The following is a 21,665-nucleotide window of genomic DNA, read 5'->3' as shown; positions in this document are numbered from 1 at the left end:
TTCTGGGAAAACATTCATAAAAATCACAAAGGATGGAAAAACCTCTACAGTGGTTTGGGACTACATTGAAGGAAGCCTACCTACAGATGATGTAATAGATCTGGGAAAGAATCAGATTACAAAAATTCTTCATATTTAGCTATAGCAAATTAAATTATATTCTGCTGGCTTGAAAGAGTTAATCTGTTTTCCAAGGTACCTAGTTTAATTTCAGGAAGTGACAGGCACTAGGGAAACTCCTGTTCATTATAAAGCTGTCTTTCAGTAATTGGCAAAATGTCTCCAATTTTCCATGAAGGTATATCTTTTTTTTTTCCTCAAAAACTTCCTGCTACATTTAGCACATCAAAAGACACATTTACTAGGGAGTCAGATACAAAAGACAATTTTCTGATTGAAGAATTTGCTTCTACAGTTCTTAGGATCATCATGAATCTTGATATTAAATGATCTTTCTAATAAGCCATGCCAACCCCTCCTGAAATTTCTCATATCAAATTAAGACTGAACAATGTACTATGAGAAACATAAATTCTTCTTATTCAAAAAACAGAGCCAAGTGGGGGGGGAGGGGGGGAGAAGGGGAAGAGCCAAGGGAATCATACAGTGAAGGGCAGAAGTCAGGTGTGAGTAGGTAACACAACTGGGAACAGATTGCACCACATCTGGCTTGGGTCATCACTAGTTTAACTGACTTCCAGTGGTATTCTTATGAATACCCACCCTCAAGTGATCTGTTTGACTTTATTTCCTCCCACTTTATCATGGGCTCTTCGTTTAAATAAAACCCAAGCCTTATGTCTATTCTTTGCCCCTTTCCCCCACTTACTTGATGAGTTAATTGACTAAGAGAAAATATAAATGTCTTCCCGAGGCAATGGTAGCAATTATTTTGGATGGCAGGGGTGGGTTGCTCTCAAAGAGAATGAACAGTATTTGATTAAAAAACAAACCCAACAACAACAGAAAACCCCAAACCCCAAAGCTGCTTCACCTCTTCTCCCAAACAAACTGTGCTCCTTTGAGGGCTACAGTCATCAGCTCAATTCACTTCTTCAAAAGAGATATTTCCTTGTAATATACATTTCTCCTTATCCACATTTTTGAGCTAATGTTTGGGAAGTTGGTTTCATTAACTGCTTCACCCACTCAGGCGCTGCCAGCCCTGTAACTTAGAATAAAAGTGTAACATCAGAGTCTGACAAGAATGATCTATGTTTCACAATGGGAGTATTTTTAAACTTTATTTAAAACTTGATGGTCAAGACTTGCTTATTACTCTATAAGAACTTAGGACTCTGACTAAAGTGCTGCTTCACTGGGTTAAATAATCCTTAGTGTGAGAGACAGATATAATGCTCTCATATGCATATCCAAGGTCATTAAAGTTGGACCATTACTATATAAAAACTAGGTATTTATAATGCATAATTTACTCTGAAGGTCTCCATCATATTTCTGTTATGTAGCTTAAACCCCACTAAATTTCTCATTTGCAAAAGGACACTGATAATCCCCCTCTCCTAAAGGGAGACATATTTTACTTCTCTTGCAACCGCAAGGCTTGCTGGGAAGAAGAATGAGATCTTTCTATGTGGGGTTTCAGTTTTAACTTCCAGAGTTCATCCCTTGCACAGGAAGACTCCTGTTTATCCTGCTGACTCAGCCAATGAATGACTTTGGGAAGCTGACTTAACTCAGTAAAGTTATTATTCCAAAATGAGATTCGTAGAAGTCTCATCAGCCTCCAGGCTCCTTGATACTGAAAATATTTCTTTGCAGCAATCTGAAGAAGCTGAGGGGACACAGGCCCCTCGTAGATTTCAAAACCAGGAGGAATTTTTCTCCGACTAGGAAGCAGAGTCTGATGTCATTTCTGATGTTTGCTTCCCTTGCCATTTTCTCAAAATCAGGCACAAATATTTGAAACTGGGTCTGAAAGTTAAGTACCAGATAAAGATGATTTATAGTGTAACTGCATTTGCTGAGTCAAAACAGACAACATTCATAGAAACCATTTTTTGCCAAAAAAAAAAAAAAATAGTAGTTAAATTGTAGCACAATTACCACTCTGTGAAACTGCTCTAAGCAACAGCTTTAGTGAAATAGCCTAAGTGGACCATCATTGTTATTGCATCTGGAATCCATCATAAGACGAGAGAAAAATAATGGCTCAATAACAAAATAAAATAGTTTTATGCTGTTTTGTGAACAAGAAGAGTTATAAAAGAGACAATAAATGGAATGAATGATTGACAAAGCAGGGGGGCAGCTATGTGGCAAAAATGAGAAACAACGGATCAGTGCTTGTGCTCCACAAGAGTCTACAAGTGTCATGAATTGTATGGAACTTTAACACTAGCAATTGCATGTGCATGTATGGATTTTTTTTCCTTGCAGAGTATCCAGGATCCATTATGTCACTGAGAAGCCCTGCAATGGATAGACATTCCAAGTGCTCCATTGGTACCTCTGAGATATTAAAAGACCCAGAAGCAGGTCTTGGCTGGCGCAATGGCTGAATCATTTTGGGGAAGATTTACCAGAGGAATGCATAACTAAGAGATAAAGACTCTGATCCACCTGAGAAGGAGTGCCCACAATGATGAGATTACAAATCTCTGGGAAGTATGAAGGAAAACAGAAAAGTGGTACGTTTATGGTGATGTCTAAGGATGCACACTACAAGATTTAAAAGAGACAGCAAACTTTGATATACAAAAATTATGGGGATGAAATATAATCTTTGTACATGCTCATAAATTTCTGTACACTTCTGTCAGATTGAGCTTCCCAATGCACACACAGAATCATGTGACTGTGCTGTTCAAAAACAACTTCAGGAGTTCCCTATTGTCTACTGAATAGAGTTCAGATTCCTTAGGTTGGCATTCAAGGTTCACTGCAATCTAGTTTTAAACTACTCTTTCAATTTTGTCTCACAATATTCCCCAGCAGATACTCCATACAGGAGACAATTGACTCATTTGTTACCACATTTGTGCCTCTGATCTTGACATTCCCTTTATCTGAAATGCGCCCCTTCTCTTCCCCTCTTCTTATGTTAAAATTCCACCAGAAGGGGATCAAGTACTCATGATTTCCTTAGAGTTACCTCCCAATTGAATCCAATAACATTTAAATAGTCTGACTCAGAGGTCCCCCTAGATGGCACATTCCATATATTTCAAAATATTTAAACCGTAGAAGCAAAATTTACAGTAGCAAGAAAAAATTAAAATGGAGGCAATGTATATAACCATTGTTTGGGCTAAACAAAGTTTCATTTATGAAGATAATGGAACAATACTGCATTTTAAGAAATTATAAATATAAATATGAAGAAGCATCGGAAAATTATTTGAACTAATGCAAACAGAACAATGAAGCAGAACCAGGAAAAAGATATGTAATGATGACAACAGCGTGAATTCAAACAACGATAATACAAACAACAAAAATAAAACTGAATACTCGTGCTTGGCTACGTAGAGTGAAGGAAAAAAGTATACCACTCTTCCTTCGCTGAAGAGATGGGAACTATGCACGTGCAGCATTGCAGATACTTTCTGACTCAGTCGATATGTTCGTTTTGCTAAGCTATTTGTTTCTCTTGTCCCTAGCTGCAGGAGGTGGAAGGTATATATCTGGAAATAAAGGTGATATAAAAACAAAAGATATATGTACATATGTACACATGTAACATGTAAGTATGCAATAAAACATAAATGCAAGTAATATACTGATCCACGATAAAGTCTAGTAGAATAAGAAACTGAATGTTTTAAACTTTTTTTGCTTTTATATTATGAAAATACAAAGAACTTTGATTCTTAAGTTTTAGTGGAGGAGGGAAATACGCAATCAATAATTCAAAACATTTGGGGTTTTTTATTAGTTTTTTGGCTAAATTTTTACATACCATTTGTGTAGAGTGTGACCCTTGGTTATTAAAAAATAAAACAAAATAACAACAATAAAATCCCAATGTAATTCTTTGACATGATCAATTTTTGGTGATTTACTTTTGCAGAGGCAACATTACGCAAAAATAATGTTTTTTAACCATAGAGCTTTTTTTAGTTCCAGTAGCCATCTCTACTGAGCAATTATCAGACTCAGTAGGAGAGACCATAAAAATTCCTTTTATTTGATGAAAAATGATGTATAGAACAAAAGAACCCATACCATTTGCCCTGTGGAAATAATGTGTGATATTGGAAGTTCCTCAATACAAATAGGCATAAGTAAGTTAAGCAACAAGCCTCATTTGAGTTCTTTGGTATTACAATAACCTGCTTTTTTAGGTTTGCTTGAGATGGCTTCCATTATGTCTCACTTTGCTTTACCAATATGAGAAAGCAGGAGAAGCAGACAGAAGTTTGACATTAGAATGACAGATCCAAAAGATGCCTGAGAGATCATCTAACCCAATGCATTCATTTTGCAGATGAAGAAACTGAGACCCATGGATGGTCAGTGATTACTTTAAGGTCATTCAGACATAAATAATAGAAGATTTTGGGTATAGAAGCCCAGAGGGAGAATCTACCTCTTTCTATTATACTATACTGAGACTTTTGCTTATATATCATCTAGTCCTCAGCAGAAATCAGATTTTAGGAATGGATTTACTTCTTAGAATGCATAATTCTTTTACTTGTCAACTGGGCATTTTTTTTCCCCAAGGTAAGGAGAGCTGGATAAGGAAGAATAGTTTTATGGTTGAGATATAACAAGAAATTAAACATATCTATGGGTTATTTTGTGGTTTGATTTGTGTGAGATTCTTGATAGGGATAATCTGAATGTAGCTTCTGAAGGAATGTACAATACTTGTGTATTAATTAGGGCCACAAGAGAATGAGGGGTAGGGGTGACACTGGTAAATGTGAACTGAAACTATGCACATTTGATCAGTGAATGGAAACTCTTTGGGACATAGGGAATTTCCATGGGACATAGGATTAAGTTACTTGCTAGATGGATAACTTCCAAAGTGGAAGAGTCATAATATTTAAGGATCATAAGGTCATAGACTTAGGAGGGAAAGGCATTAGTATTTACTAAGCACCTACTATGTGTCAGGCACTGTGATAAGTGCTTTACAAATATGATCTAATTTGATCTTAGAGCTATAAGGGACTTCATTTTAGAAAACTTTGAAGAATATCATCAGGCTACAGTACATTGCAAACAATGACTTGTAGGTGAGGAATGGCACCCTTGATTGGCATGACCAATAAAAAAGATGAGGTTAAAACTTCACTAAAGTTTTTGGAACATCCTATTTATACAGCACATAGGTGCCACAATTCTTCCTTAGAAACTGTGAATATCACTTTTCTCTTCATCAATTGTAGGGGCATTCAAAGTCAACATAAACCCTGGAAAAGGGCAACATTACCCACTTGTCTAAGAACTGGTGCACAGATGCAGAAGGTGGCTGTTGCAACATGGGAGAGGGAGTGTTTGAAACCCAGCCCTAGGTTCTTTGGAGTGATTTCTCTGCTATATTTAGTTCCTGGCACCTGGGGAAAGAGCCTCAATTCAAACAGAGCTCTTGTATGAGTGGCATCAAGGAGAGAGATGAACAGCTGGCCTCTGAAGCATGCCACTGTGCTAAAGATGACAAGTGTATACAAATTTTCCTTATTTTAAGTGTGTTGGGCTTAGTAGAATAATTAGTGGGTTTCATTAGAGATTGTATTTGAATAATATATCAGACATGGCACTACCTATAAATCTTTAAAACAATATATAAGGACTGTTGCTGATGATAATTTTAAAATAATTTAACCTTACAAATGATGTTGATCAAATTTAATGAATTACATGCATTGCCCCAAATGTCAGTGAATTCCTAGAATCTTTTAATGTAATCCAGATATTATAGTAATATGAAGTCTTTACAAACACCTAATTACACTGAAATATATTATGATTATACAACAAAATTAGGGTCTTTGTGCCAAAGTTGTCTTCAATTAAAAAAAAAACAACTGCTTACCTATTCATTGTACTCAACCTAGTGTTGAGTGTACAGATTGAAGTCAGGAAGACCTGAGTTCAAATTTGATCTCAGACACTTAGCAGCTGCGTAACCATGGGCAAGTCACTCAGCCTCAGTTTGCCTTAGCTTTCTCTTCTATAAAATGGGGATAATAGTAGCACCTATCTACCATGGTTGTTGTGAGGATTAAGTGAGATAATAATCATTAAGCCCTTAACACAGTACCTAGAATGTAATAAGTGCTAGGTAAATGTTGGATATTTATTATCATTATCATTACACTACATAGACTGGGTTGTTAGCTTACCAATAATGATGCCCAAAATGAACAACAGCTGTGACATTACAACTTCTGGCTACCTTCACATTCTGACCTCAAAATCAACATCAGAAGCTGCTTTGGGTTCCTGCTGAATGATTTCCCTTGCTTTCACAAATTCTAACTCTTAAATCTGTGTCTACCGAAACATTGCTGAAAAATAAACTAAAGAGGACTTCTCTCTTTCTCTCTCAGTTTCTGGGTTATTAGAGAAGCATGGCGGAGGCAGCACCTTTTGTTTTGAAATATGTTGTAAACATGAATCACAGGTACATTTCTTTTCCCTGAAAATAATCAAGTCTCCTTGAGATTCGAACAGTTCAGCAAATAAGATTAGGGGGAAGGTGATTGTTGAAGTAGAATAGGAGAGAGAAGTTTGGTAGTTTGCTATGCTTCTTTCACTGTGAAATGCTTTACATGTCCCTATAGCTGCTTTTTTCAATAGGGCCATATTTGTCTCTAATTGTAATAAATGAGGTTATGGATACAGTCTTTATGTCTGTTTCAACTTAATGCAATGGTTTTCATATTCATCAGATTTAAGGGTCTGGTAAAGGTAACTAGAGAGGTAGAAGTCATGGTGAGTGAGGGTCTTAGACAAAGGGCTCCACCGCCATCTTTCTCACCCCACATCTAGTCTGAATTTGCACTTCCCTCTATGTATGAGTCACTATAATTGCCCTTAGCAACCTTTTCCTCAAACACTTTCTGTCTGATAGATTACAATCTGCTGTTGTTAAGTCATGTCCAACTTTTCCTGACCCCATCTGGGGTTTTCTTGGCAAACATACTGAAGCAGTTTGCCATTGTTCATTTTATAGATAAGGAAACTGAGGCAAATAGGGTTAATTGACTTGCACAGGGTCACATAAGTAGTGAGTATGGGAGGCTGGATTTGACTTATGTCTTTCTGACTCAGTCCCTGCACTCAATCTATTGTTCCACCTGGCAGCCCAGATGACAATTTAGCTAAAAGAAATAACAGATTACATGAACATAAAGGAAAACAGGCAAGAAAAACAGTCATAGACAAAAGACAGACTGATACAGAGGTGTATATGTTTTCTTATTTGTATGAACAGACAAATTGGTCACAGGTCAAAAGAAATCAGTTTGTGAACAAACTGATAATAGTCAAAAAATTAAATGTATTTGTGATATTGACTTGTAAATTGATTGTAATGTTGAAGACTGAAATCCTCCCACGCCTGTTTATCCTGTGCATCTCTTATACGTATTCTTTAGTAAGTTTGTTATAGCCATTAAGGAGGCCTTCCTTGATTCTTGATTCTTCAATTTCAAGAATACCAGTAGAGCACTCTGGTTATCTACCTGTTATCCCTCATCTTCACCATGTGATGAGTCCATCCTTTTTTTTCTTCTATCATTCACTTGCTTTCTTTTTGTTCTTTCATCACATTTTTAAGTCTTGTTCTTCACTCATAATATTTTCAAACCCATTCACATCCACCATGCACTTCTCTATTATCCTCCCTACCACTTTTAGTTCTTCAGAGACTGTTATATTCCATGGCTTGGTGCTATACATGAACATTAGTAGAATCTCAGTTGAAAAAAAAAGTCTTTCTACGACAAGTTTGCGATAAAGAGTTTTGAAGTTTCCTAAGCTAATCTGCCCCAGCCTCCTCCTGTTCAAATCTGAACCCCACTGGTTCAACTGTACTATCTATGCCAGATAAACATACCAATAGATAAACTCTATAGGTTGGTTATCCATCTGAGTCTATGGTAGTCAAGGTAAAGACATTCTTCATCAATTTGTTCTTTCTTATGTAGTGGGTTTTTTTTAAGTCTCAGCCACCAACATTTCATGTTAAAAATAGATATCCTGAGATTGACTTTCTTCAAAATGTGTTTCACGATTGACGTGATTGGAACACCAATAGCTATGAACTAATATTTATATGTACACACACATACATGTATATATTTTGTAAGGATAGATTAACTAAGCTCCCATGGTCTGTGATAATTGTTTTTATATTTCTATATCACTTGATTTGTGCTTTTTATAGGATTTCATTTGTTGCTGGGGGTTCTGTTCTTGGGGTTAATGGGGTGGGGGAGACAGGAAGTGATAACAGAGTAAGCTATTTCTCAATTTCAAGGAAGATTGCCTTAGTTCATTCTTCCCCTTCTTGCAATAGTAAGGCTTCAAACATCTCAGAATAAGACTTACTGAAAGAAATGCTTTGAAGAAGGTCAACAGAGAAAATGGTAGGGAGTGGTATGTAAGCAGGAAATGCAGGAAGGTGGGGGAGACATCATGAAGTAGAAGTGTGTGGTGGCAAAAAAAAAAACCACCAAGTGAGAGAAGAGTGACTCACCTAGGAAGGAAACAACTGCTCTTAATTGATACCAAAGAGGCAAGCGGTCCACTTAGGACGCATGTTTCCTCTTGTCAGAAGAAGCTAAATTTTTTTCTACTTTTCCAAGTCTTCATTTATACATTGTGTGTGTGTGTGTGAGTGTGTGTGTGTGTGTGTGTGTGTACATACACACACAATATAATAAGTATTAATAACAGACTTTTTATTAGAAATAAACATGCTAGTTTTAACACTCTCAGGGGAGAAAAGATGATTTAAACGCTGTAGCAGTATGCACCCTGACATACATAGGGAAAAAAGTCAGGACCCTGAACTTCAGAGAAAATACAGAGAAATCAAAAATCAACAGACATGACTTCCAACTGTCTGACCATAATCAATACATATATCACAAATCAACAGACAGGTCCAACTGTCTGACCATAGTTACCAGAGAGGGAAGCACCAACATCTGGGTTTTTCAAAACCAGGGGACTCAATGGCTTCCCAGAGTCTCCTCTGGCCAAACAAACACTTCCAGTCAGTAAGTCCCAAAGTAAAGCCTTAACTTTTAGAGCCAGAGGGCATCCCAACTCTTGAGAACCAGTGCCTCATTAACAAAAGTTGTGTTCCTAGAAATCTCCCCAGGTCCAATATTATTATGGATGGGGAAGATCACATTAACAACAGAAATACCTATACTGTTTGTAGTTAAAGAAACTCTTGTTTCTGTACTTTACTCCAAGTAAAGACTCTTAGTTGATAAAGGCAAAATTCAGTCAGAGGCACATGATTATATTAAAACAAAAATAGCAAAAGATCCTATTTTGCTTACCATTATAAACCCCATCCATAACCTTTCCTCAGAGGAATGCCATGAGGATTAATCGAATATATCCAGGGAAAAAGACAAACCCAAAACTAATAATGTTTTTGTTTTTCAGAGAAAACAATCAAGAAGTGAGGAAACCAGATAACCAAGTTACTAATTATACTGGTGGCTTATTCAGTCCAATTAAATTTATCATCTACGTGCCATATGCTGTGCCAAGTGCTGGACAACAAAAACACCATTCCTGTTGTCCAAGAACTTGTGCTCTACTTTTGAAGCAGTATGTACTAAGGTAAATAAATATGAAATATAAATGGCATGCTTTCCCTACAAGGGATGAGAATGGCCTGAACCTGCCTATATTACTGGGATTTGGTATTTTGCCATTGTTTAATGAGGTAAGAAAACATGATGGTTTAGGGCTGGAGCAAGAGACAGTTCCTTAAAGAGGAGAAAGAGAACAGGAAAAAGAGAAAGATGGTAGGATTTTTCCCAAGACACATGCAGCAGCAGCAGGAGGAAGGAAAAATAGGAATTTTTCTTTCTCAAATCCTATAATACTGGAGAGGATAATATCTACAGGGGTAAGTGGGAAAGTAAAAGACTAATCATAAGCACACTCAGGTGACTGAAGTAATGAAGAAAAAAAAGATACTGAGGAACTATCAGTCCATATTCTATACCAGTCCCCAGCACAATTTCCTCTGGATACAACTGGCATTTAGATGTAGTTGATCCCATCCAATGAATTTCTTTTGCTGTCAGCATGAAGGCACAGAGAGCTCTGGGAGCCACACAGGAGACAGTGACTTTTTTTTTTAAGCCTACAGCTAATTTAGAGGATTTTCTCTAACTGTAGACATAATCTCAAGTCACTCATGTGTTTCTTAAGTGCAATTCCAAAGGCTGAATTATTATATACTTAGATCTTTAAAAGTCTGTCTGATGAGTACAAAAACCCAATGTAGCAATTCCTAGTGTTAAACGTACAAAGTATAGGATAGTTTAAAAGACACCTACCACATATGGGACTTATGTGGAATTGAACGGGTCATTTGGCACACTATACTAGTCCACATTCATAGTAAACCCCTCTAACACCGATTGATTCATTAATTTATTCATTTTCATCTTGGACACCATAGCAATTAAGGAATACATTCTGATATTTCCTCAGAAATCAAAACAATGTACATAATCTCAATTTATCTCTGAACACACACCCTGGTTTAAAATTAATTATTAAATAAACCAGAGAAACTGATATCAACCCACTTCTACTTCATTTGATAGGTTTAAATACACATTAAGATTACTGGAAATGTTTTATTAACAGTTAAAAAAATAAAGCAACAACATAAATAATTATTTACAATGATTCAACTATGGGAAAGAGCAAAGTCAGAGAATTATATCTAAACCATCACCTCTGGAAACACTTAATCACCATTTAGCCATCTCAGTTTAAGTCTCTTATCAAGAGTTCTCTTCATATTTATTCTCAATATGAGTTAGACTAGGTTCTATCAAGAAATATCTCTTTCAACTCTTATTCTTTGACAAATAAGTCATTCAGTCTCTGAGGAAAGAAACTTTCTTAGTCCTTTTTCTCTGTCCTTAGCTTCTCTCCAACCAAAATTATTAAAACCAACTCCAGAATAACAGTTAAACTGCCTCTCTCCCAATGGAATCCTCATAGACTACAGTTAAACTGTAACTCTCCAAGATTCCACTCACTCTTAAAGCTATACTAACAGAATCGATTGTCCCTGGGAGCAGCTACTGAAACTAATGTTACAAAATTTCACAGGTGTGTGTGTGTGTGTGTGTGTGTGTGTGTGTGTGTGTGTTTCTGTGGTTGACAAATTAATTACCCTGTGGGTAATCTGATGATGCACTTATCTGACCTTTCTAGGATGAACTACAGATGACAAATATGCAGTTGTTTTGTTTGCTTATAATTAGGCATGTACTTAAAGCTTTTCTAGCTTAACAGGAGGTGCCATAGCTTAAGTTAAAAATGTCTTCACTGATATTTTTGTAATAACCCTTTATGTGACAGAACAATAATTTGATGTATCTGTGATTTCTTCAGGGTCAGTACTCCAATGAAGCATCACTCAAACTGTGGGATTCTAGTCTATCTTCCCCTGTAAATCTGCCACCCAGCAGAGTCTTCCTCTTGACATTGGAACTCATAAAGTATTTGCCTTCCCCATCAGTTTTCTTTTTCATACACACAGACACAGAGACACAAGTGCATGCACACACACACACACACACACACACACACACACACACACACACACACACACACACACCCCTACTTCTATTATAAGTACAATAGGGCTTTGCATTGTGTTTTTCCAGATTACTTAACATGGAAGCAGCCACAAGGGAGATGCCAGGGACATGCTTCTGGGAGAAGAAATTCTACGTTCTCCTACCACTTGGTTGGGAACACCATCTTTCCATTGGCATAAACACCACTGTTGGGAGCTTGAGTCAATGTCAGAGAAGCTAGACACTTCCAAACCTTATAACTTATAGATTTAATGTGTAGAATCCTGGAGGAGGGGTGAAATATAGTCTATGTGACCTTTAAGCAGTAGTCAGTGATATATATTCAAAAGCAGTAATGAGGTCTCTATACCTCTGAACACAGATCCAAATAACAGGTAGCTAGGTAGCACAGTGAATAGAGTGCCAGGCCTGAAGTCAGGAAGACTCATCTGCATGGGTTCAAATCTGGTCTTGACTTAAGACACTTACTTGCTATGGAGAAGAAAATGGCAAACTACTCCAGTTTTTTTGCCAAGAAAACCCCAAATGGGGTCATGAAGAGTTGGGCATGACTGGGCAAAAATAACATAAATAGTTTAAAATGCTCTTTATCTATAAAAGAGGCAGTGGACAAAATTCCAGTTTTCAACACTTTCAAAGGTCCCTAGATTGTAGCCAGGAGATGCCTTCTACACTTGCTTCAATTTCAGCTGAAATACTATCCAAATTTTCATTTTTTTCTTGGATGTCATACAATGACAATTTTCTCAACTGATCATATGTTTTTATTTTGATTTCTACTGATATTCTTTTTAAAGCATAATATGCACAATTAACAAGGAGATTCAGTAGACTCTTCATCTTCTAATCTTCAGTTCCTACAAATGATAAAGAACCAGGCTCCCCATCATTTTTAGCATTGGATATTAGAATTGAATACATGCCATATACACCATAATTAAAATTTGGTCAATAACCACACTTACCCCCCCCAAAAAATACAAATTGATTTAAAAAGCCATCCCACATAATATATCTGCATTTTCTCCAACATCTACTTATACTTAATATCCATTAGTCTTTCAACTGTCTGGAAACAATAGCATCAATGAAACAGGAATAATTTGACTAAGTATTTAAAAACTGAATAGCTAAAATATCTGTTTTTAAAAAACTTTAATAATAGCAGATCTCAAAATCATAGAGATAGGTATGCTTCCCATAGCAACCGGGTAAGAGAGTGGGGCTATTCTCTTCATTGTCAAAAGATGGGAGCACTGCCAAAAGAATTCAATGAACAGAAAGTCATTTTCTTAGGAAGTTTCAAAATGAATAAAAATTCACTCTGATTTTAGAAAAATAATAAACATTTAGTTGGCTTGATAAAGTATTTTTAAACTGCATGAAATTTTCTTTTGGTGCGATGACACAAATAGTTCCCCTACCCTAACTGACTTCTGGAATGAATGCCTAAGTATTTTTATTCCTATTTAAATTTGAATGGTACATAATTGACATATAAAACATTAGGAACTGAAGAACAGACCACTTGAAATTATAATGGAGAAAATTTTAAGTTTATTAAGATCAAAATCTGTTCATCTCAATGTGTCTCTTCAAAGCACTCCTCCACACTACTGCAATCTTTTCCCCATCCTGTTTCTTATGATTATCTCCCACATTCTATTACAAATGCTTCAGCTAGGATCTTTCCTTCTCACTACAGTAATGAAGTTATATGAGTTGAATGTGACAATGCTGTCCCCATGAGCAGAGCCCAGGCTGTGCTGGGACCAGCTTGAGCTAACTCACAAAAGCCGACTATTAGATTTCACTGTGAGCATTTGTACCTCAGAAATAGGCAAATGTCTGAAATGAGGGCTCGATTAATTATTTTGTTGATTATCTAGACTTAAAATGATGGAGAAAATGCTAATAATGCAGATTAAATTTAGAAGTTTGCTGGGCTTTCATTTTTATCCCCCAGAGGCATTCGTTAAACATCTGCAAACGTACTTTACCTGTAGTCCTACCTCCCCTCCTAAAATTGGGCCCAAAGTCAGTTTGCAGTGGGTAAAGAGAACAATAAAATTAGACAAATTTGAACTTTGGAAAAGAAAATTTCTTCCCACATTTAGATCTAGATGCGCACAAACACAAAAGTTGTACTCTTGCACCTTCTCTGAATATTATAGTCAAAGAACTGTCCATGTTTTTTCTTGTTTTTGTGTTTGTGGGTTTTTTTTGTTTTGTTTTTTGTTTTTTGCTTTTTATTTGTTTATTTTGCTCTTCTTTGTGTCTCTACCACTTAGCACAGTAACTGGCAGATCAAAGTGGCTTAATAAATGCTCAATGACTGACAGAGAGCTATCAGCAAATATATACATATGTGTATGCATGCTTATGTATATTTGTATTATGTATTCTGTGTATGCTTGTATTATATGTGTGCATGTATATTTAGGTGTGTATTTGAATATCTCGGTCATCTGGGTAGTACAGTGGATAGAGCTTGGAATCAGGAAGATCTGAGTTCAAATCCAGCCCAAGACATTTATTAGTGGTGTGATCTTGGGCTGTGTGACCTGTGTGATCCCTATTTGCCTAAGTTCCTCATCTGTAAAATAAGGATATCCTGGTATAGGAAATGGCAAAAACCATTCCAGTACCTTTTCCAAGGAAACTTCATGGACAAGTCTACAGGGTCAGCACACACGAACAATTAGAAGCATATGCACATATGAGTTGTGTATGTGTTTGTACATACAGGTGTGTCTGCATGCGGGTATGAATGAGTGCATTAAAGGTAAGTTGTACATCTGACACAGCATAGCTATGAGACCCTAGGCAAGTCACATAATCTCTCAATGCTCTAAGCATTGAGACTTAGACTCTTCAAGTTGCATCAAAAGTTTTAGCTTGCTTTGGTAGAGGGGGTTTCTGTACTCTGCAATTTCCTCTATCAATAAACTCATGGGTTCAATGATATATCCCTGTATGTGTATAAATAATAATTAAAATTATGATAATGATACCAATAATAGTAGCTAACATTTATATAGCTTTTACTATGCATCAGGCACTAGGCATCTGTGAGAAAGATTTTAGCTCAGTGTAAGTATGAGGGTAGAGTTCTTCTTCTAACCTTACTCAATCAATGAATAAAAAGAAGTTTTGAAGGTGTATGCAAGACTGTTTGCGGTCTGTGGCCTCTCTTCAATCTGTGAATTTCTTTGACTGGATCCAAAAAGAAATTGATGGAATGATCAGTAATGCCAATGAACCTATGTAGAAATTAGCAGTCAGTCCACTGGTAGGATCATTCTGGGTGGGTCTTACCCAGCAATAGAAGATTTCAGTGACGGAATTAAGGATTTTGTTCCAATACAGTCTCTGAGAAGGCTCTACTCTTGAAGAAAGGAGAAAGATTCTTTCTCTTTTCCTCCTCTACTTACATTGAGCATATCACTATCTAAAGGGACCAATGGGAGACAATGCATCCTATCTGGATCAAAGAGAGATGTACCAAAGACAAACATGGGCAGATGGATGCAGGAAGATATATACCCAAGGGAGGAAGGAACTTCAGGGTGCATGATCTCTTGAAACAACAAAATAATGCTAGCTACAGATTCAAGAAAGGCCTCTCAGGAACCAGGAGTTGTGAGTTAACCCTTTGGTCACATATGACCTCTACACATGTACCTACTATCATTATACTCTAAATTTAAGTCACTTTTTCCCTGCCTTCTGCATACTTGTGTGAGATTGTGGCCCTGAGATATTTTTGGAGGAAATGGCTGGAGTCAACCCTTTTTACTTTAACACTTTGTTAAAAGCTTAAGGAGGCTACAGGCTGGTAATCGTTGGGAAGTATTTCAATGGTACCTCTTGCATGACAGTGTTTGATATAAGTGTTACCTTATAACCTTGAGGGGAGAAGCAGTCCGTGGCCCTCTGGGAGTCCTAATTTGCCAGTGCTAGAAAAGTTGGAAAAGTAGTCCCAGAAGAAATTATATATATATATACGGAAGACATTTTAGAGCTTATAAAAAATGGAATGAGCTGCCTCATAAGTAGTGAGTTCCCTAATACTGGAAATGTTCAAGTATAATATGGGTGAACACTTGGCAGGGATGCTGGAAAGAGTTAATAAGCATCAAGTATTTGGTTGTAAAAGATTGCTTCTAAGTTTCTCTTCAACTCTGAAAAAAATTAATGATTGAGAATGATCACAGGAAAAGCACTGAATCCTGGGTGGTGGGAGGGAAACAGGGTGAGGTAGATGGGGCTTAAATGATCTTGGCCTACCCTCAAGCCCTGTGAGGTTATTAATGTATATATATATCCCCCTCTCTGGGGGATAGAATTAAGGGGAATATAAATCGCTTAATAAGTCCAGGATCTTAACATAAATCAGCTTTGCAGAATAATTAAATCACCTCCAATGAATTATTATTTGACATTCTTGATATGACACTGTATCACAGTCCATTAATATAACTTTCATTATAGTTAAGTTTGATCTTTTTTTTTTTTTTTTACAAGCACTTTTGTTCCTTTTGGAGGTCAGTTTTATTTGATTAAGAAATACAAAAACAGTTGCCATGATCTTGTCAAGAATAAAGTATGAGATACCTCCCTCTTCTTGGCAGAGAGGTAAGGGCTTTGGCCAGAATACTGCATAAATTGTCAGATAGAACAACTTATTTGTTTTTCCTTAGTTGTTTTTCTCTGTTACAATTTACAATCCTGGGGGTGTTGGTATGAATGAATGAGCATGGTCTAAAAACAAAAGACACTAATAATCTTTTAAGAGAGAGTAGTGAGAGTCAGCAGGCAGCTAGATGGTCCAGTGGATAGAGTACTAGGCTTGGAGTCAGGAAAGATTCATCTTCATGACTTCAGATTTGACCTCAGACATTTGCTAGCTGTGTGACCCTGGGCAAGTCATTTAACCCTGTTTGACTCAGTTTCCTCATCTGTAAAATGAGTTGGAGAAGGAAATGGCAAACCATTCCAGTTTCTTTGCCAAAAAAATTCCAAATGTGGTCCAGAAGAGTGGGACATGACTGAAAAATGGCTAAAGACAACAGCACAAGGCCATCAGCTGTGCATTAGAAAGCTCTAATTAATCAAATATTCTGGTTAATAATTGGGAGTTCTGACATATAAGGAGATGATTGATTTTTGGACTTAAAATTCAGTAGAAATATCATATAATGCATTTACAACAGTGGCCATTAAAAACTTAACTCTGCATAATTTATTCATTCTTGAATGATTTATAGGACCTTGGAGAATCTCTTAATACCTCAGGGTTATCATTATGAACACCAAATTATTATGGTACTGTAACCGTGAGGATGTTTGCATTAATAGAGTACAATTCAGATGGACGTCCACATAAACCAGCTTTTGTTATATTTAAGGTGATCTTCCCCTTTCCACCCCTCCCAATTAATTAGAAAGCTAGGGATATCCATTTTCCAACCAGCCACACTCAGACATGGATTAATTAATTAGACAGTCACTGTGAATGCATCTGAATGTAACTAGTGGGAATCGTGTGCGAGAAGGAGGACGAGGGTGCAATACTTGGCTTTGAATGTCTATTTCACACAGAGTGACTGTGTATAAGGCAATTTTGGATGACTTGTTTGTTCCTGGCAACCTACAAGGGAGCACAGAAAGTACTCACAGCATTTCATACCTTTCAAAGATGAAAACTCAATTGGTTAATTTTGTCCAATGCAGTTGTAAAATAGCTTTTCTCACTGAAATGGAGGGGTGCCCATCATACAGAGCTCTTACTTATTAGTACAGTCGGGGAACTAGGATTGATGAGTAGTTCTGGCTGAATCCACCATGGGGAACCTGGGTAATTGGCTTCATAATTTAAGGGAAATAACCCTTTGATTTTACCTCCGTCATCAGAGTGATTATGCATTGTGTGCAGTATTAAGGAGACACTAAAAAAAAAAAAAAAATCAAACCATAATAAATCTAACTTCCTTCTCTCCCCCTAACCCCTTCTGCCCCCTAAAAAAAAGCGAGACAGAAGAGGAAGAGAAACTACAGGGATAAAAACAGTGGTTGAAAATGGGGTTGTTTTATTAATACGTCTGACTTATTTCTTGGAAACAGTCCTTTGCTTCTCAGTGAATTCACTGTAAATGTTTGGCATGTTAGCTTCCCTATCTGTAAGACACAGGATACAGTCATGCCCTCCGTGAAATGCCGAAAGGTCCTCACTGATGGCTGATAAACACATTGCAATTACTTTATTATACTTCTACTTCAAATGACACTTTTTGTTTGAAGAATCTCCATTAAGTGACCCAGAGATCTTTGCCTACTGACAGAAGTGACAGCGTCATTCACTAAATCCGTTAGTACGAAATACTGCTATTTATCTTTATCTGTATTTTTATTTCAGTCTCCATCTTTAACTCTACCTCTAGTTCTAGATGTCCATAGTGAACAGAAGGCCCAGGAAAAAAGTAAGTTTCTGGAAGGCTGGGATGGCTTGTTTTTGTTTTTTTTTTTCATATTTAACCTTGGCCAGAGAAGACTTAAGTGGGGTACTGTAGCTTTCTTCAAATATTTGAAGTGCCTTATATCGAAAAGGTGCTTCCTAAGAGCTCAGAAATTATTACTCCATATATGTATGCTCATTTAAAAGGCTACGTTTGGCTTCATTTCTATGACTGACACTAACAAGCAGCTTTTAGACAGAGTAAGGCATTACTGGAGAAAGAAACAGTGCCTCCTTTTCTTTGAGTTCTCTAGGGTGATTTTTCTCCCAGGACCACTGTGTTACAAGATGGTAGAGGTAATTTACTTCAATAAAACTTAAAAGTAAACAATTTTTGCAAGGAAAATCATCCTTGATTCTAGTATTTTTAGTTCTCAGTGGCTAATAAAGGGGAATTTCTAGGTTCATTAAAATAGATAGATGTAGTTGCATATACAGAAACTCAAATGGAAGACATTCAACAATAATTTCCTTCCTCTGGGGATCAGATATCAGTAGATTTTTAATATTTCAAAGGCATAGACTTACTAATAGAAATTTCACAGCATAAATAAAAATTACCTCTTTGTTAGTATAAATCTTTCTAAAGTTACTCTAAAATAGTCAATTATTACCAACAGCAATAAGCCAGTATTCTTGCTATATCCTAAGGAAAGACAAGGAATTGTTTCAACTGTGAGGCCAGGTTGTCCCTCTAGAAGAGTGTGAACAGACCTGAGACCATTAAATCATCCAAAGCAACTTTTAAAAACACACAGTCGAACAGTATGCTTTAAACTTGGCTGCTAGGTGATGCAGTGGAGAGAGTACTGAGCCTAGAGTCAGGAAGGCTTGAGTTCAAATCCAACCTTAGGCACTACTAGCTGTGTGATCCTGGGCAAATCACTTAATCACTACATACCTCAGTTTTCTCAAGAGTAAAATGAAAATAAAGATAGCACCTATCTTTCAGGGCTTGTTGTGAGTCTCAAATAAGATATTTGTAAAGAGGTCCAAAATATACATATTTGTAGAAGTAGTTCCCTATGTCTGAAATATACCCTTTTCTTACCTTAAGGATCCCAGCCTTCTCTCAAAGCACAATTCAGGTATCATCTCATACATGAGGCCTTTTTTGAGCTCCTTGGGTCAGGGACAGAGAGCTCTCCTTCCCTCTTGCAATTATACAGTATTACATGGTACACATTTGTATGTATATTCCTGCATGCATGTTGTATCCTCCTAGTAAAATGGAAGATACTTGATGGCTTTCTATGCCCAAGACCTAGTATAGAGCCCTTGTCCAGCACTTAGTCCAGGGCTCAACAACATAATGATTAATAAAATATATAATAAAATGCAAACTTAATAAATGATGGTTGATTGTACAGCATGGATATTTAATGAATATTTAATCAGAATTGATTGATTGAATTTGAATTGAATTGAATTTTTGAATTGAAGCAGAATTTTTGAAAAAAGAAAGGCACTTGAACAAGTATCCAGGGCAGACCTCAAATCAAAGAGAGGCTCTTGAGTCTAGGAATAGAGTGGAAAGGTCCTTAGATCTGGGTCAGATCTAGTTCAAATCTTGGCTCTGCCTATGTGACCTAGACCAAATTATATAAACTTTTAGGGTACAGGATGAAAATAAAAGCATGGATAGGTTGGTTGTACTATTGTCTACTGTAGGATACAGCAACATGATGAGATCACAGTTCTCTCTCTCTATATATATTCTCTCTCTCTCTCTCCCTCCCTCCCTCCTTCTCTCTCTCTCTGTCTCTGTCTCTCACTCTCTCTCCCACCCCTTTCTTTATTTTTCCTTTCTTTCAGTACTGAATAAATACTAGAGATAGGAGAAAAAAATCTTCAGTATTTCATAAACATTAAAGAACTATCTCAATATCATTATAATTATATCTACAAATTTATATAAAAATCTATCCTGACAGATAGGTAGCTCTGTGGATAGAGTGCTGGGCTCAGTCAGGAAGACTCATCTTCCTGCATTCAAATCCAGCCTCAGACAGTTACTGTGTGACCCTGGGCAAGTCACTGAACCCTGTTTGCTTCAGTTCCTCATATATAAAATGAGCTGGAACAGGAAATGGCAAACAATTCCAATATCTTTGCCAAGAAAACCCCCAAAACAAATGAGTTATGAGGAGTTGGACACAGCTAGATGATTGAACCACAATATCTGGATGCTTAGTCATTTAAAATAACACAAGGTACATAACACAAGGTACTTATTAAGGTACTAGTCACTTAATAAACATTTTTAAAGCATTTACTATATGAGGAAAAAATATATCTAACCTTATAGCAGTGTGGTACAGTGAAAATAGGGATATATTTAGAGTGTGGGAATCTGGGTGAGAGTCCTAAGCCTGCCACTTATTATCTGTGTAATTTTGGGAAAATCAGCTTACCACTCTGGGTCTCAATTTCATCTATGAAATGAGGAACTGAACTCAATAATATGTAGGGTGTTTTCTGCTCTAAATTCTATGATTTTTATGAATGACAAGGTGAGCTCACAAGATGAAATTTAGGGAGAAATAAAATCTTTTACTTGAGTTTTTTTTTAAAAATCAACTCTATTAAGTATTGGAAAGAGAAACAGATACAGCAAGATAATTGTCTATGTGAAATAGATCCAGGAGTGCAAGTAGACAGCGAACTCAATATGAATCTGCCTTGCTATTGACCTTCAAAAAATAAGGCCGATTTTATCCTAGGCTGCATTAATTAAAATACAGTGATCAGAAAAAAGAAAGGCAAGTGAGATCTGCACTCTTATCTAACCTGATCAGGTTTCATCTGGAATATTGCATACAGTTCTGAAAAATCATAATTTAAAAGGGACATTGCCACATGAAGGTCTAGAAAAATGTAACCAGGATGATGAACAGAGCAGAGATCATGATATATAAGGATTTAAAGAACTGGGAATGTTTAACTTAGAGAAATGACTTGGAGGAAGGGCACACAATTGTTAAAAATGCAGTAAGGCTTTAAATTTTTCCACTTGTCTTTTAGGACCAATGAGTGGAATTCTGAAGGGGGCATGTTTTGCCACAGTAGGAGGAAAAACAAACTTCATAAATGGAATGGGCTATCTGGAAGGGAGTAAGTTCTTAGAAACAAAAGATCTACAGACACAGGCTGAACGACTCCACGTGTAGGTAGCTATAGGTATGATTCAAGGGGAATCACTTTGAGTAGAGGTTGAATGAGACATTTGAGATTCCTTCTTTTGATGATGAAACTGTTTGTTTAGAAAATTGGTCTGACAAGGAGCTCATCAAATGCAGTCAACCTGAATTCCAAAACAACTTCAAGGAATACTGAAAAGGTGGAGGGGG

General features: G+C 36.7%; 1 protein-coding gene across 1 annotated transcript in view; it reads right to left on the bottom strand.

Annotated features, from left to right (window-relative positions):
- The window catches only part of LOC140501080 (disks large-associated protein 1-like), an 890,990-nt gene that overhangs the window by 518,142 nt on the left and 351,183 nt on the right, over window positions 1-21,665 (bottom strand). The window lies entirely within an intron of this gene.

Source organism: Notamacropus eugenii, chromosome 4 (genome assembly GCF_028372415.1).
Source record: "Notamacropus eugenii isolate mMacEug1 chromosome 4, mMacEug1.pri_v2, whole genome shotgun sequence".
Lineage (NCBI taxonomy): Eukaryota > Metazoa > Chordata > Mammalia > Diprotodontia > Macropodidae > Notamacropus > Notamacropus eugenii.
The sequence above is the reverse complement of the archived record's forward strand: the minus strand, read 5'-3'. Positions and strand labels throughout refer to the sequence as shown.